At 40.2% G+C, this 12,260-nt stretch overlaps 1 long non-coding RNA gene across 1 annotated transcript in view; it reads right to left on the bottom strand.

Annotated features, from left to right (window-relative positions):
- The window catches only part of LOC136339360 (uncharacterized), a 28,337-nt gene extending 16,951 nt beyond the window's left edge, over positions 1–11,386 (bottom strand). Inside the window, exon 1 of the long non-coding RNA XR_010732134.1 lies at positions 11,134–11,386. This is a non-coding gene — a long non-coding RNA (uncharacterized lncRNA). The remainder of the gene's footprint in view (positions 1–11,133) is intronic.
- Between the last annotated feature and the right edge of the window lie 874 nt (positions 11,387–12,260).

Genomic DNA, 12,260 nt, shown 5'->3' with positions numbered 1-12,260 from the left:
AAACATTGACAAGTTATAGATTGATGTACCCGCAGAAGAAGCCTGGTATCTTCATTATATGCCATATCGGGCTAAATTGGTCCGCGATGACGTTTCGGATGACAACATCATCATGGGACTGCACACGGAGCCTGTGGCAGACATGGTTTTTCGTTGTCCATCGATGAAACATTCATGGCCCCGCGATTTATGCACGGAATGGCTAATTAATAACATTATTCTTTTGTGTAGTAGTCGCATTCTTCTGAAGGGTTTTTTATGGGTCCGCCAAGCGGAGCCATCAAGCTATATAAACGGAGAGAAAACCCGCTTCTGGGAAACCATCTGTCTCACTCACGCGCGCGTACACATGTTCGTAATTAGTACTATTTTTTACATGTTTTGACACTTCTTGTCCGACTAAATGACTCTTACTTATCTTTGAAGTGCCTCGGCATGATTTATGCCCCCTAAAATGTTTAGCAAATAGAAGACGTGGTATACAGGGCGATGTTTTCATAGATAGAGCGTTTATCGTGTCAAGCTGGGAATCGCCAAAAAATTGCTATTTTACAGCCAAATGGGAAAAAAATTGCATGGAGATAGGTCCGGAGGGCGACGAGGCCAAGACGTTACGATCGTCTAATAAAACGAAAATCGGCTTTAATTTTTGGAAACGATTGCAAACACCTTGTATATTATTGTTGTAACTGCTGTATATCTTATGTAACCCCTTAAAGGAAACATGTGTACCGTATTAATAGATGAGGCGTCGCTTTTCTACAGGTTCCGGTAAAAAAAGTCGAAATTAATGATACGAGGGAATTTTAACGATTCAGTTCCTGTTTTGACTACATATAGTCCTGTTTTAACATATTTGTCATTCGCACTTTTTATCGTTTCCTCGCATTGCGAGTACGGCCCTGCTATCGCTCCTATCTCCGCGTTGCCACTAATTACAAAACACTAAAGTGTCGAACGTTCTCAAGACAAGATTAGCCTATTAGCATCGCAATTTGCATCAACTGCGCCCTTTGCGGTACAGAATGTTATTACCTATTTATATTGGCTCTTATTTTGCATGCGGAGACCTTTAGGAGTGTTTCTGAGTTCAAATCCGTTTGGTTTTATTAAGTTTACATACTGGAGAGGACAGAAAAACTCAATAAAGTTCAGCAGGAAATAACAGAGAGTGATGGGAAAGGAAAATAGTCCAGAATCGCTTATTCGCGATTATTTTCAGAGTTGATTTTCTAAGGGAAAATGGAACAAGTATTACGAGGGTTGCTTCATAGTTGATTATATATTGAGAAAAAAAGGGATAGACGAAATCTGTCACGATATAAATAAATCTGCTACTAGAGAAGTTTATTTGACAATGTGAATTTCTACGGAAACCCCGTGTCAAGAAACCTAGACACTTGGATTAAGTGTCATTTTAATGAAACAAATTGCCAAGGAAGACTTTCCAGATAAACCTAACTGTCTTTCTGAACGAATTTCTCACCGAGTCGTAGATTACTCAATTCGAAAAATAGTTCAACTTTAACCCTCGGATATAGTCAGTGCTGAAAGCCGGTGCCACCCAACACGGTTTGAAGAAAATCGAAAACGTGCTCAATAGGTATTTTTAGGTTTCCTTCCGATGAATTTTCTGAGTCAAGTTATCCGGCAAAGGGACCTCGACTAACTGAAGCTTCAGTACAAGGAATTGCGGGTCTGTAAGGATTAATTTGATCTGAAGTCAGTGCCTGAAGGTTTTCGTATGATCCACAGAGCAAGAAGTTTTATGAATACTTTCTGCAAAAAATCGGGGTTCTTGAGACAGTCGAAGTGATCCAAGTCCCTTTCCAAGGGAACACGTCGTTAAGAGACCTGGACGAAGCAACTTTAGGTTTTCGTATATCTCGGGGTTTTTAAAGTGCTCATTATGGAGATATTTGAGCGACCCGAACGAAGTGAATTTGAGTCCATCTAAGCGTTTTTGTGTGGAACGCACAAAACAATATGGCCTGTTGGATATTCCAATTATTTTTATATGGAAACATCAATAGCGGCAAAAAGTCTTCATAAAGCAAGCTCTATTTTCTCTCTTTCACTCGAAAACAGGATGATTTTGTTTTACTTACGGATTCGTGTTTGTCCAGATATCCCAAAGTAAATGTTTTGCTAATAAGTGACATATTCATTGCTTCTTTTGAAGTGCGTTTTGGACGGTTTATTCGTGGCGACAAAAATCAGTGTTTTCCTCTATGAAAAGGTGCCATTTTTAACCGAACAATAATTAAGAAAACATTTGTCAACCGCTTCCTGTCTTTCTTTGCGTTTTTTTCTTCTTCCCTTTCGTTGACATTTTTAGGACTAGCGCCCCTTTGAAGCCCCGTCGCTGATGATTAACGAGTGAACGTTTGTCAACGAGCTAAGACATCCGTAACGCGTCGCGAACTCAAAAGGCGCGGTTAATCAGCGTCGTACGTTTTTTATGTCTTTTTTTCGCTTCGGCTCGTCTGGAAAAACTGCGTGAAATTGTCAATGGGCCATAGAATTCTTCGGTGGGAGAACGAAACAATCCTAATCAAATTGCCATTACGCCGGCTGCAAAATAAATCTCTTGTTGGTTGGTCGGGACGTTTTCCCTCCTCGTCTTCTTCTCACGGTTTTAGCGGCCGATTTTCGGACCCCGAGCAGGTATTTTTAGTGATCGGTAGCCGCTGGAATCTTAGTACACCACTTTTAACTTATCTCGGTGGTCATTAAGAATGATCTTTCTACAACTCTTGTTTTACTGCCTGTCCCATTACGATAGCCAAGAATTCTTTTAATTGGCAGTGGCGTGGCCGGGCAGCAGGATTTTGCCCACGAAGGATTAGCACAAAGTGGCTGCGCCACTGGGATTTCGATTTCTTAATGGACCTCATGTTTCGAACGAAACATGCGACATTTCTAAGAAGCATTTTTAACTGAGGAACCCCGAATTCTCTAAATGTTTATGTTTCCTGGGCGGCTTTTTGTTTTTCGGGACTCGGAGATAACCCTTTCGCCAATGGTATTAAACACCTTCGCGTTATTATGTCCAGAGCGGATTTATGGGCATGGGAAAAATTTGAATAAACAGGAAAGATTACGGAGGATTAAAATAAAACACGAGAAGGCTTATTAGATAATAGATGTTCCCCGGAGATACCGGCTAACCGTTACGTTTAGTTTACACGACAGGATATATTATATGGTAATAACGTTAACTTCCAGTTAGCGTACGGTATTTCAGCATTATCAATACGCACACAAACATAGTTTTGGCGGCCTCCGACCGACTCTCTTCACCGATAACTACACACAAAGCAAGACTTCAATGTTTGCCGAATGGCAAAACAAACACATCATGAGAATCATCATAAGACACCTGACGGCACCCACCCACAGGCGTGATAACCCATTTATTGCACAAGCAAAGCGCAATTTGATTCATACATAACATACAATGTTGCCGGTGTGGATATCACTGAATTGCTGTTCAGACACAAGTTTCGTTTAGTTGCATTAGTTGCAACAGAACAAAAGTCTTATTATTCAATTGGATTATCGGCTTTAGAGGTTTCCGACATATGTCCGCATCGTGTTTCCTGCTTATTTCAGCAGGTGGCAAACCTTGAGCCCGAAAAAAGCCTAATTCAGGCGAATTTGGTGTAAAGTTATGTTTCGTATGTGTTTCTAGGATTGGGGCAGATGCGAAAACTGCTTGATAAATTAAGCATGCACAGTCGTCGTCTCGTGGGCATTGTTGTAAGTAGTGGCGACGACAAGCAATTAATTTTCTTATCAAATTAGCGAAAACAATCGGTTGTAAATATTCGACCGCGGGACGGTTCTATATGGAGCCGTGTCGTGCCGTGTCTCTGCTTTTGTCTTCGATTTATTTGCATACGTACCCCGTGTACCAACTGTTTTGATGCCGGTGCAACAAGAAAACTAAATCGCCGGCCCAATAAATTATCTTAAACGTGAGTGCCGGTAATTTAATGGCAAAACGGAGCGGTAAAGCTGCGAGCAAAAGAAACGCACAGATTCCTAATTCTGACGCCTCATAAAGCATCTCTCACCCGGCTAATTGGGCCGCATTTTCACGGCCTCAACCACGCATTTCGTTTTCGGATTCGTCTTTTTTTTTCTTTTTTTTTTCTTATTTTTATTTATTATTTTTTTTTTTTTGAGAAATTTCTTCAGAGCAACGAAAAACCTCTGCGAAAGTGCCTACTTTAAACTCGATCGTCCCGTGTCAAGTGGCGAGTCGGCAGTGCCAGACCCAAGAACTCGTATTGCTCTCGTCGTTTCCGAGATATTGAACTTTGAAAACTGGCCCGGCGACCGCCGGAACCAAGCGCCCTCCCAAAAACGGATTGATTGGGAGGGCTCCACGTTTCTTTTGGAGAACTTCGGTCGAGCAGCTTCTCAAGACGCGTCATAAGAAGCAAAGAGGAGGAGGAGGAGGAGTGGCGGATGCACTGACGCAAAAAGGAATATATTTGGGAGGAAGCAAAGTGAAAAAGAAATCAATAACTGCTAATGAAAAAGGTCACGAAGGATGCAATTGCCAGAGGAGAAAGGCCATTTGCTGGGCCGCGGCTCGGGTCGTTGCTTCGCCACCACACGTCCATCCAGCTTTTTGCCTTTGATCCGTCCAGCTATCTATAAGTAATCATAGCAACATTTCCATTAGTCCCGACGGCTTTCAACACAGCCAACAATTTTTATTTACGATGTTCGAAATATCGTTTATCTGTTATCGACACCGGCAATATGGTGCGTATTTCTTTTGACTCAGCCAGAAAAAGTGTTAAAGTGTTTACAAGTCTGGCACTTTATGTTTGTTTTATGATCTCCGGCCGCTTTCATGTGGTTTATTTAATCTTCAATAAATTTGACACTACTCGATCGTCGACGAGGAGTTGTTGGTGTTTCATCCGTCTCACTCCTAACGAAGAGACATCTATACCAGTCGGAGGAAACATAAATTTTTCCACAAAAGCGCGCTCTATCGAGGCCAATAAATTAATAAGATCGAAGATAAGCATCATCGGAAATCGTATACCTTTTAAAGGTTTGTCTACAGCGGCGCTTCGATACGCGACTTCAAAGCGGGCCCGCCTAATCAGGGGAAAATCTCCTCGGAAAGGCTTAAAACCATCGGCCTGTCTCGTTTATCGACTGTCCGATTGATTTAGAATACCGCAAGAGATTTCGAAAATGGCCGCCTCAATTTCAACATGGACCCCAACCCAGTTTGACAGCCAAGAAACACAGTCTTCAATGCACTTCTCCAAAACTCAAAGTTAAATTACGTTCGACTTAAACCCTCGAACGAGACGTCAAAAGTAATTAAAACTGGTGATTCTCCGTGAATCCTCTTTTGATTAATTGTGAACACAAACGCTTTCTTTCGGAATTAAGCACAGGCCCGTACTAAATTGCCAAACCAAAGGGGGGATGAATGGAAAGTAGCTGAAGTCCGGTCCGTGATTTTTACCCTATCGCCACCCTTCCACGTGGATCGTGTTTATCTGTCCAGGCCAGTCGCGTAATTTCCATCTCAATCGGCAGTTTTAATGACTGTCGGATTGTTTTCTTGATTGTGACGCTCGACTGTGTTCAATCACTTTCATTTTAGTAAGATGAGCACTTAATTGAAACGTTGTTGTCCCTTTTTGTCTCCATCGGGTCCTACCAGTGTCACAGGACTGATAAGAGCTGAAGCGCTGTTGCCGGCCCTCTTTTTTTTTAATTATTAATGGTTTCTCTCCCTGTGCTTCGGGCAGTAAGATAAGGGCCTTTTTTCCATCGGGCTTTGCATAGCGAGGTTTATCCATTAAAAATTCCATTTTTTCGAAGGCCCAGCAATGCGTAGTCGCTGATATGGAGCTGTCGATGGTCGCCTCAACAACAATAAACTCTTTTTCGGGGATTGTTCGACGATGGAGAGGGCCGATGGCACACACCTAACACAAACACATCCAGATCCCACGCTTCGACGAAATAAATCGCTCCCGTGCTCCGCAAAGCCCTTTGACATTTGTTTGTACAACGTATGATTGATTAGCCATAAGGGATTAACCTTTTTCGGTTAAACAATGGGTGGTGGCTGAGCTACCGGGCCCGATTTCGTGTCGTTTCACACGCCCTGATTGCTTTTTGTATCAAAAATGTTCGGTAAACATACAAGGTGAGCACATTAGAGGGGACACTGACCGAGTGTTGACCCTAACCTGGCTAGTTGGAAATTCATCCACGCGCCACGCTAGTTCCGGTACCAAAATTGTTAACACTCTGATGTCGGGTACTTCCGCTCGCCAAAATAGGCACTACGTGTACGACCATTAATGCTGTTGTCTGCGACATTTGTAAGTAGTACTGCTTGGTCATAGCGTGTCCATAATGGAATGACGAGTTAAGTTAGAAATTGAGCACGAGGAAGAGTGATTGAGGTCAGTTTATACGGTCCAAAATTGCCTAATATTTATCCTATGTTTCTCTGCGTTGTCTTGTAGCCTTCAAATCAAATAACCTTTTCAGGGGTTTATTGAAAAATTTAGAGCCCGGTGGTTACATGGGATGAGGTAAAGAGAAATTTCAGTTTCCTGTTGCTTTTTTGTCGGTTACATCTCCTTTCTTAATTCTGTTTCAAGATTGAAATTGAAATAGCTATCGTAAACAGAGCATTAAATCCTCGCATTTAGGCTTCAAAACCGGCTCCGTTTTTCCACTACACCAGCCCCCATTAAAGTGCAAACTAATGCATTTGCAGAACACGTAAAACGATCTGATAACTCCGAAAAACAATATAACCGACGTTCTAACTAGGATTTTGGTTGTTTTTCGAATTCCGGCTTTCAATCAAAACGAACAATTGATTCGAGCTATGCAAATTACCAAAAAATCATAAAGACCGGAACGAAATTTGTTGATGTCTTGATTAAAATTAGACTGTGAAATTAGGCAAAACAGACGTCTATTTAGGTTGATTTCGTATGCTGTAAGCCAGCTCAACATTCCACATATTATTACTGACGAATTTGTTAACATGTTGATACGAATATTGTTGCTAAGATTTGCTTGGTCATGTGTCGTATTTGAATAAGAAAGTTGTTCTTGTGGACGGTATTAAAGAGACTCGCTGTATCCCCAACAAGGCGCCCTTCAAACATTCGTCCCTAACACAAAGAAATAATTAAAACGCGTAGAACGTCCGGGATTTTTGTGTTCCATTCAACGTTGTGGATTTCTCTCGACACCCCCCAGGATAAGAAAGGTGGAAAATTCAGGTACGTGATGTCCAATATTAATCATCCCCGTCTCGGTGAGGCGAGGAAAATTTAATCTCGCAAATATCTGAAATAATATGAATTCCTGCGGGAGAGCAAAACCAAATTGAAAGCAATCCTGGAATTATTTTAGGAATAGGCATACGCAGGGACACGATCCGAATTTGAAATTGCGTTGTTGGGATACAGGATGTCCGAAAAAAGCTGGTATACTTCAAGTTCCAATTAATTAACGTTGGAAAAATCAACCCCGATATGAAATATTCCCCCCCCCCCCCCCCTCGCAATAACAAGTGTTTGCTAGGTCAACAGGGACTCCAGTTTCAATTAGTCGTCCAGTATTTGCCCAGCTCTCGTTGTACGATTTCATATAGACATAAAGATGATCGAGTATATCGCATATAAAGCAAAGTCAACGACGATCTTATTGGAAACGATGATGTTTGCTCAAAGCCCGCGTTTGTTTTCGATATTATTGAGGTTCTTTTTTATCTTCGCAATGCAGAAAAATGCGGCGAAAGTCTGTCGAGGGCATGTACAATAATAAAGCGGAACCCTCCGATGAAATATCCCCTCGTGTGAGTCGGACATTTAAATTAAAAGTTAAGGATAACGCGAAATATTAGGAAAAGGAGGGCCGAAGGACCTAAACGTACCGGATTTATCGCTTAGAAATGAGATTTAAGTGTGCCCTACTGCGGGCCACCAAATAAGTGTCTGTCACGACATAAATCATTTCGGGCTCGGTGCTAATGGCACCACCAATCAGGTCCAAAATGGAAAAATTACCATCTCAAAAGCATGTAGTATGCATATCATTTCTTGTGACAATAAGTCTAAAGGTTTCAATTTCAATGTGAAGAAGGATTGTAAATTGGTCATAAATATGTTTTCTTTCATCACAAGAGTGCATTGAGGAGAAATTCTTTTATTGCATGTAATATGTATTCGCTTGCCACCAAAACGAGTTCTACCTCATAGAAATCGTCATTTGAAATTTGGAAACTTAAACTCAAACGGTGAATACAAACGATAAAAGCGGATATATCTGTCTCAGCTAGCCCTTGCGACTCGCTGCACTTTTTGGTTGGTTAGAGGTATTATTTATTTTGGTCTGTTAATTTTCATTAATCAACAAGTGTAAATTGCAGCGATTAATATCCAGACGTTTCAGCGCGTTCGCTATACACTAACGCGTTAATAGAAGTCGAGATTATTAATAGCTCATTATTATTACTATACGTGTTAGTTATAACATTTTCCAGTTTATTGCTTCCTGCATCGCGAAAAATCAAAAAGCTATAAAATCATATACATTTCCACTTACTTACTCTAGATCGGTTACACCTCTAGAAATAATAGATACCGATCGCGTGCTAAGCTTAAGTGTTGTGGCCGTAGCAAGCGACAGACAGACCTCAAGAATTTCGGAAGCTTTTTAAAAATTTCTTAAGCAGGAAGATACTTCCTTTTCGTCATCTGTTTTGAATAATGGTTCCTCGCGAACCTGAAGAGCAATTGCCTTAACAAGATTGTTTAATCGTGTTTCCACAAGCCCAATTTTTTTTTATCTTCGATATCTTGGTAAGTGACAGTGCAACTGAACATCATTTCGATTCTACAGTTTTAGGACCCCAAGGTAAGAATTTTCGGCAATGTGCTAAATCAAAAGTGATTCGCAAAAAAAAAACATTCCGGAGCGAAACACTAGACAACTTCCCATTTGGTGTTTGCTCGGAACAGACGCTTGAACTTAGATCGGGTCATTCTGGAGACTTACTCATTCAAAGCATGACCCACGATTTTTTTCCATATAATGAATAATCAAATTTAGCTTGTCTCAGTTATAATTCTGAATGGACGTTGTTCGGCTATCATTTACATACAATGTCGTGTCTAAATTAGAGGTATAATGTTTTCGGCTGCCGAATTTAAGACGGTATTAGGTGCAACGACTTCCGGAATGGTTAAGTCCGAATGTGACCCTTTGAGGCTTAGAAAAACACGTTGAAATGCCACGAAAAACCACAAAATTTCACGGGACATGTTTGCTTACGTGCGGTACGAACGGAGGTTCAGATTTTCGAATGACTGTTCTAAGGCAGATGGTCTCTTTGTTGCGTTATGTAAACAAAGCTTAACACTCTTTAAACGCTATGATCGACATTTTCGGGATGTTTCAAAGGCTCCGCAAACAAGGTTGAGTTAGTACAATTGTGCGACAGTTTAGGCGAGGGTTAACATTGTGAAAAATACGATTATTCGGTTGTTACCTTGTTTGACTAGGTCTAATCCCGTGCGTATATGAAGGGAGCGCATTTGTCTCTCCTCAACGTAAATATGTCAAAATGTGTTTTATATGTTCGGACAGAAAAAACCGAGATCCTGAGTTCAGATAAGGCCAAAACGTCGGTCTTTATCTCGCAACGGTGCCCCCGCATGGCGTGACTTTAAAACATTATGGTAATTTTAATTCCATCTTTCGAGTATTTAAGATTCGATACCTGTAAAGGACTATTACCTGGTAGCCGAGATCTTTATCTTAAATAATTGTTCGGGAATTAAAATCTCCGAAAGGCGCAACCAAGCTGGCGCAGATCGCCAAGATACGGTCATTTGGACTTGTTTACTCTAATGGAGTTTTACAATTAAAAGATGCGTAAAGTGGCCATGTTGCTTTGCACAGTGGGTGACACAAATATTATGCAGCAGATATTCCCTACAGGGGTCAGTACCTTTACGTTGTAACGACTAGCCTCCCGTAATACCTTTTCTCACAAGTTCCTTCTGGAGTGAATCTTTTAGAAATATTCACAGATATTTGAAATATTGATGGAATTTTAAGCTCTCTGGTATGAAATATGCCATTCTATACTCTTTATATCTCACAAGTTCTACAAAACGGTAGAAGTTTAAACTTACCACAAACTTCTCTGTGAGAAACTTGAAGGGACTGTCAACACTGCTAATTTGATTCGACGGTTTTATGGGATATCTCAGTTATTATTGATGTTAGAGATAAATGGGTTTCGCAATGCTATGCAATGTTTATGAATCATAAGTTGACAGTGACAGAAAAGTGGGTGTCATTTTGGTTTCATAGACATGAGGTGTTCCATATAGAGTACAATTGATTCAGTTTCAATCTGGTATCGTTGCTTTGGTAACTGCTTCGTGAAAATTTTAAAAATAAACGAAAAAGGCCGTAAGCCGATTTTACATTATTGAAATTTAATTTTTTTGTAACAATTTTATTATTTATTTGAGAAAAAAAAGGTAAAATTGGTAAAATTCCGATCCGACAACATTGCTTTGCTATCTGACATGTTACTCGCTTCGATACAAACCCTAACGTCTTCGCAAACATCTCGGTAAAAAGTATATATACCTTCCATTTCCTCGTAGGTATTTGGGAATATTCAGAAAAATTTCGAAATTTTTACAGTGCTGCATTGAGGTTTGATGAGGAATCGACTACTAGGCCCGTCGAAATCCTACGACTGAGAGAAAGAGAAGTTTTCGACGATGGCAAGACACCTTCTTTTTGCCAGATTTTAAATGCCGATACCTCGGCAACTCGTTGAAATATTGTTTCGTGATGGTCTATTCTTGTTCAATAAATACACTTGAAAATAGAAAGGAAGAACCATTTTGATTCATCAAACCAGCAACACTGCCAGGCTTCGCCGCCATGGCAATATAGCTTCCAAAGCTTACTCGATAATATAGATTTTCACTTTTGGAAATGCAATATTTCCCCTTTATTTCAATTTAAACCATTTTTAAACCCAATGCAGAAGCCTGGAGAGTCACATTTTATAAGGGTTCTATTACTAACCTGAGAGTTTCGCCAAAATGTCCAATAAACCTGCCAACAGCGCCTCCATTTTCCAACTGCATCCCTGCGAATTCCTCGCTAACAGTCAGTCATTTTTACCTGTAAAAATCACATTTCGATTACTTTAAACCGCATTTGATTATCCACTACAAATTTCACTATAGTTTCCAACAAATCTCCAATACCCGGAATGGGATTTTTCGCGAAAAATTACTAAAATTTTTATATATTTCGTTGAAACGACGCGACAGAATTTGATCACTGAAGGGAACTACAAATGGTACGACGAAATATGGCGTAGAGATCAGTTTTTTTGTAACTCATTCTTGACGTTTAAATAAGTCACGTTTCGTCTTTGTTTTTCATAGGCAAAACACTTTAGCCTAAATGCGTTAGAGAGAGAGAGACTTAGAATTGAAATAAATGCTCGGAGGTTAACAAAAGACATAAAGACTGGATAAGATATATACCAAAAAATGACATCACGAATGGAATTTTTGGTGACGTGTTGTCATGAAATACCCGCATACATATGTATATTCATTCATTCACGTGTTGCTGCTGCATGCAAAAATGACCACTTCAATCCACATTTTCGAATTAAGTAAAATTGTGGTTTTGTTAAGAACGCGGTGGTGAGGGATTCAAAATATTTTTCTTTTTATGATATGCCCTGATTGAAACAGTGCAGCCTCATGAATTTGCACCTTTTCTCTCATGTTTAAATAAGTCTAAAAAACAGCAAGATAATTTCCCAGTGCTATGCTTTAAATTCGTTGGTTCTATGAAAATTGTCTTGCTGGCAAGTTACCAGAAGCTCAAAAAACCGGACCTAGGGCTGTAAACGCCAGTGGCGTGTCTGTTGATCGGTCAAAGATGAAACAGATCTTCAAAAAGCAAACAGAGAAGGATTAGTCATTCAATTATCTGGACGTTTATTTATTAATTTCTCCACGACCCATTTTCGACCTTCGATTTTTGCAAAGTTTTCCTTTAACGTATACATTCAAGGCAGTGGCGTAACAGCAGGTTCTTGAACGGTTTGAAAAGAAATCGTACCAAATGTCATCAACTTTTTCAACCACATTCTGATGATTTATGAGAGGAAATCTCCTCTTATGAACTTT

The sequence above is a fragment of the Euwallacea fornicatus genome, chromosome 5 (genome assembly GCF_040115645.1).
Source record: "Euwallacea fornicatus isolate EFF26 chromosome 5, ASM4011564v1, whole genome shotgun sequence".
NCBI classification, from domain to species: Eukaryota; Metazoa; Arthropoda; class Insecta; order Coleoptera; family Curculionidae; genus Euwallacea; species Euwallacea fornicatus.
This window is presented reverse-complemented; position numbering and strand designations above follow the sequence as displayed.